This window comes from Melopsittacus undulatus, chromosome 7 (assembly GCF_012275295.1).
Source record: "Melopsittacus undulatus isolate bMelUnd1 chromosome 7, bMelUnd1.mat.Z, whole genome shotgun sequence".
Lineage (NCBI taxonomy): Eukaryota > Metazoa > Chordata > Aves > Psittaciformes > Psittaculidae > Melopsittacus > Melopsittacus undulatus.
Window position 1 is genome coordinate 25,123,912 of NC_047533.1, and position 6,000 is coordinate 25,129,911.

The window sequence follows — 6,000 nt, forward strand, 5'->3', positions numbered from 1 at the left end:
ATTCCTCTGTGAATATAAGAGGAACTATTACCTACCAAAAATGACAATGAAGAAATGCAGACATTGGAAATTTGCTTTTATTTGCTATTAGAATATAAAAATAGAGAGTGATGTACAACCTAAAACTTGTGATCTACAGTTTCTAAACCCGTTTCTGGCACTGATCAGCAACAGGTGATTTAGAAGAAAACACAAGAAATCTTTTTGAGGGAAATATTTGTTAAAGGTCTCATTTTCAATAAGCAGAGATTGGCCTCCATCCTGAAATGGGTGGGTTTATATCAGAAATCTTTCAGAATCTTATATTCACTCCGACTGTACTGGCTGGATATTCTTCCTTAAGAGTTCATTTTTTTTGCAGAATTCAGTTAAAATCTTGACCTCAACAAAATCCTATGGCAATGAGTCTCAGTTTCATTACCTAACAATTGGAAGCATCTCCCTTTACCAGTTCTAAACTTGCTGAGGCAGGAATCAAATAACCGCACTGTTACACATCATCCTACTATTTTTGTTTCCCCTAATCTCAGGAGAGAGCTGAAGAGATGCAGTCATCGAAAGGGAATAAATGGGTAAAACCCAGAAGTGCCTAATTTAACTTCTTCAGTCTCATCAGTATTTTAGTATTCATATGCAAGTAACATTACAGAGTACAGCATACCCCCTTGTTGATACAAATAATTTTTCCTCCTCTCTTGAATGATATGTGCTTTCTCTCAATCATTCTTGCCACCTTTCTGTGAATGTCACCAGATCTGGTAGTCAGTGAATCAGAAATATTTTAGGACTGTTACATTCCCAGTGGGAATCAAATACGATGGGAATGAAGGGCTTAGATGTCCATTTAGCACATCACCTTTTTCTGCAGCAGGACAAAACCACCGAGGCCGTGTTTAACAAACTTTTTGTCCCCATAAGTATACTTAGATCTATGTGTTCAAAGCATGACTGTTCTAAAATAGACTGTCACATAATCTATTACAACTGCATACGGTAGCAGTAAATACAGTTCAATTACCACTCTTTCAGATATAAGAAGAATTTATTATAAAAAATGCAGAGACACCTAGTTCACAAAGAAAGCATGGAACTATGGAGTCAAAGAAGTGAGAGTGGAGTTCCTCTGTGTTTGACCCTAGATGTGGTAGCATTTTGTTTGCAGTATTACCCATGGAGATTACTGAACTGCTTAATTTCAGAGCTCACCCCTTTTGGTAACCTTTTTAAAGGTATCACAGCAAGAGTATTTTGGTAGCTGTGTCTAAAGGGCCAGGAACTTTTGAGCTTATTTCAAACTGCAGTGTCATACTCTTTAAAAAAAAGTAGAAATATCCTGCAGCTTGTGACAGCCTGAGATAGCTGTACATCACATTGAACTCCACTAACACTGCGATAATAAACCTCAATGACAGTTAAAGCTTCCACTTTGTAGCAACTTTGCTGTCTCTCCCCATGCTCCCCATATTGCCAGCAAATCTGAGGTAAAGCAATCAAGGACTTGCTAAAACTGAATTGTCTTCTACTTGGCTCTCTGGAAGAGAGTCCTACAAGCCAAGGAGGCCACAGCAGTTGAAAGCTTTACAGAGCACCACAGAAGGAAGGCAGACCAACACTGAGCCAGATCCAGTATGCTCATGGTTACCCACAAAGAGGCAGTTGGAAGGAAGAGGTTATTCCTGTCTCTGCTTGGCTAACTTGTGTGTTCCTTGGCATTCCTTGGCCTACTTGATGACCTCTTGTGCAAAGTGCAGGGTACACAGCTGTTTTGCTAAGATGAAGCCATATTCTAGTAGCACCCTGGATGAAGCTACCAGCTTATTTCATAACAATTGTCAGGTGACAGTTTATAAAGGACCAACTGAAACTGGTATAGAAGCATTACATTATGTCTCCCATTGTAATGTGGTCTTCATAGCGCAAGTCTGCTTTATGGAATGGTAAGGGTAGTCTGTAGATTAATGTTTGACTCCTAATGATTCACACAAAAGTAGCAGCCAGAGTTACAGACAGGTATTAGTTTAGCAGGTGTCTAGGAACTACTGGTGAGCTTCATGTCCCTTTTCCTCTCTGTATACTGGGATCCTTCCCATGTGAAGAGACCCAAGATTTTGCCTTCAGAACGAGTTCTCACTTCAGACCACAGCAGTAAGCTGGTGGCCTCAACTGGAGTAAGTCTGGTTCAGGAAACTCCTGGTAGGTACATCTATTAGCACTTTGAACAGTGTCAATAAAGGTGGAAGAAAAAGAAGATTTTAAAAAATATTCTACTGGACCACAGTCACTTTTCATGACACTTCCTTTTCCCAGTGGTTGGTAATGGCTTGGTAACTTTATTAAATAATTGTAGATATGTAAAGTTTAAACTAGTTAGACACACTTGCTTCTCAGTGAAAAGGATTCTTTTCATTAACTATAGTTTTCCTGTATGCTGGCTATGTATTCTTTAGTAGCAAAATGAATGTTTGCATTGTCATTCATCTATCCAAGATATCCATACTGCAATCAGGAATTAGTTTATCTGCTAGTGTATTTGAGAAAAGTGAGAGTGTGTGCAAAAGCTACCCCACAGCCAAATTTTACATTAGACTTGAATTTCAAGTCTTGGTATTTAGAAGAGCAGACAATGAAACACTCGAGTTGCCCCAACACACAATGTGAATTTACCACTAAACTCTTCAAGATACAAGATGTGTTCATATTGAATTTGATTTGCATAGTAAAACAAATTATTCTTTATTTGAACAACATGAGGGGGTAAAAACAACAAAAATTACCTCATTTCTTTACTGGAGCATCTTTTGACTTGTCAGATCTCCTTGCCTTGTGAATCCCGTATCATCTCTTGATGTTATGGATCAGCTTGCCTGTTAGGCTTCTGCTAGTTCCATTGGTAAAGAGCCTTGAAATTACAGTGAGCAGCCTCTTGGCATCCTCTTCCTGCCTGGGCTCTCACTGGGTAGCCCTTGGCCCTCCTCTAGCTTCTGTGCTTGTAAAGGTCAGCAGCAGTCCTGTAGATTACTTATAATTGAATTCGCCTGCAGAGAGGTGGGAGAAATAAACTTCACCTGTTTTCAAACTATTAATTTCTACCTGACTGAGCAACCATGAAGGCTGATGAATTAACCCTTCCAACTGGTCTGCCACTGCGACCATCCTTACAAACAGTGGGTGCCACATGCCTCAGGCCTCCAACCACTCCCTGTGCTATAGAGGTGGCCAGAACACAGAAAGCAGAGGCTTGAGAAAGGAGTTATATGTCAGAGGAAAAAAATGACAGGAGTTTCCGAAAAGCACTAATAAGAAATTTAGATATCTAAGTGGAAAACTGTGATCAGAAATAGAGAGGTGATCTTAGCTCTCTATGAACTATTAGTGAGTCAGACACTGCAGTGCTTTGGTACCATGCTGGTATCCCTTTTGCAAGGCATCTTCAGAAACATGACACAGTGGTTCCAGCTCTGGATAAGATTTTCAGAGTTTGAGCATTAGGGAGTGTAGATGTAAAGGGGACAGCCTACTTAGTTCATCAGGAAGAAGATAGATCAAGATGCCAATCAGTTTACAGTGTAGTGAAATTAAAAGAGAAAAGTTCTATCAAACATGTAGCTAGATCTACTGTTGGGAGCTGAAGCTTACATGTTAGAAAAAAAGCCCAAGTTTTAGCAGACAAATAGTGAACTTGGAAAAAAAAATCCCAGAGGTGTGTTGTCATCTCTCAAATCACTGCATGCCGTAAAATGGAAGCAGATCATCTTCACAAAGAAAGGCCTGACCAGGAGAGGTATCTTTAAATCACCCTTGGTTGGTTGGTCAGTTTACTGCTAATACAGGTCTCACCTTCTCAAAGATCTCAGGGTTCAGTTCAGCCATGGTGAAGCAGATGGACTGAGCACTGCAGCTTCTCCAGCAGGAAACTCTTTCCATGTGCATCACTATTAGCAGAACTGCACTGCAGTCTACAGCTGGGTAATTCATGGAGACAGACCATTTACTTTTAACAAAGATATTCTTATATCATGAAATCACTTTCAGAATAAAAAGTAAAATGGAAAAAGCTATTCACATTATAAAACATATCCAAGAGATGCATGCATATTTTTTCCTCCAGAAAACAGACTGGATGTTTTATTGCCACATTTTAAAACTGACCACTGAGGTATTTTTGTTGGTGAAACAGCACTTGTCCCATCTTTACACATGTCCCATCTTCATCTAGGGGTGGCACCCTCTCTCCAGCAGCCGGCCGTGCAGAGGAACACCCCTGCCAGATTTGCTTCTCAGCCAAATCGCCGAACAGTATTTTTCCCCCTTTCTTTTTTCCACTGACTCTGCCAGAGTCAGACAGAGTTCATCCCCCGGCGCCCCTGCAGCTCACCCGCAAGTGCCCCTGCGCAGGGGCCGCCCCCGGAGGCGGCACCAGCCGCGCTGCAGCCCCGGGGGCCCCGGCTCTTCTCTGGGGCCGGAGCCCGCCCCACCCTGGCTGGGTTGGTGCAGCTGGGTGCCGGCTTGGCTTGGCCAGCCCTGGTATCTGCAGGTACCCCATGCCCTGTTGGGGCCTCGCAGCCCTCGCAGCACCTGCGTTCCGGGCTGGGCTGGGTTAGGGTGGGGATCGCTGCCGGGCAGTAAAAGCAAAGCGGGTTCCCAGGTGAGAGGCCCCTGAGAGAGTCCTGGCCTGGGCGGGATCGCAGCGGCTGCCCCTCTCCCTGCACTCGGGATGAAGCGAGGGTTTAAGAAGAACCCTTTGCGCTCTGAGCCGGCCTGCGGGAGGTTGCATACGCTGACAAACCAGACCCGATATTATGCCCCTCCTTTTTTTTCTTTTAGTCGATATCGCTTAATATTGGACATCTCCAATTGCAGAGGTAGCGACTAAAGGTCAGATGCGACCTTCTGCCCCTCCAACCCCCCCGCTCAGCCTCTTCGCAAATAACTAATAAAGGCGCAATTAGGCCATTATTAATGATGGGAGCCGCAGTTATGTTCTTCCTGATGGTAACGGAGATTAAAAATAATGCTGCTGAACCCATCTCCTTTTGATGATTCAGTCGAGATTCTGCGACGTGCGCTTTCAATCTTTGCCAGAAATCCAAGCTCTACCAAGAAGTCAGAAGAGCTACGGTGCTATATTTGCTTTTGATTTTTATTATCAACAATCAATTAATGGTACACTCTTGGAAAACTATATGCACATGTAGAAATATTTCCCCTTTTAAATAGAAGCATTCATTTTAACCACATATAAATAAATCTGAAAACCCTGAACATAATTTATGACGATTATGCTCACGAACATATTCCAACAGGTAGGGAGGGAAAAAAAAAGAAATGAGACAACATGCAACCGATAACAAAAATATATATCATTGTCTGAACCCGCTCTTTCTAAACGTAAAGGTAACCGAACCCGTGAGAAACTTATTTCTCCATAAAGACACGCCATAGAGACTACGAGAAGGGAAAACATTATTTATACGGTCAACTAGACAAGTCTGTACTGGTATTAACACTATACAGTTGAGTCACAGAACACAGTTGTAGAAAGACACTGAAAAAGAGAAAGCATAGCTGGCAACATTCAACTAAGAGCTATAGTTTGTGCCTTTTAAAATAAAATTAGAAAACCCTAACGGAGATGCCTAAAAACTGCGTGAACCGGGTAATAATAATAATAATTAATAATAATTAATTAATAATAAATACAAGCCGTCCGCCGCGAGGGGCGCGGGCCCTGCAGGGGCCAGATCCGCGGTGCGGAGGAGGAGGCGGCCGCCGGGCCAGGGCCGAGCCCGGCGGGGCCCCGACGGCGGCAACGGAGAGACCCGAGACCCAACCGAGGGACAGTGGCACCGGACGGCGGAGTAAGAAACGGGCGCAGAGCTGGGGGGCAGCAGGCGTGGGCCGGAGGTGGGGAAGGGGGTGGAGAAGACACTTTTCTGTCTCGAGCTGACCGTGAAAAGGAGCTTTAAAAAAAAAAACCACTGGTGGGCTGGGCTCCCTCCC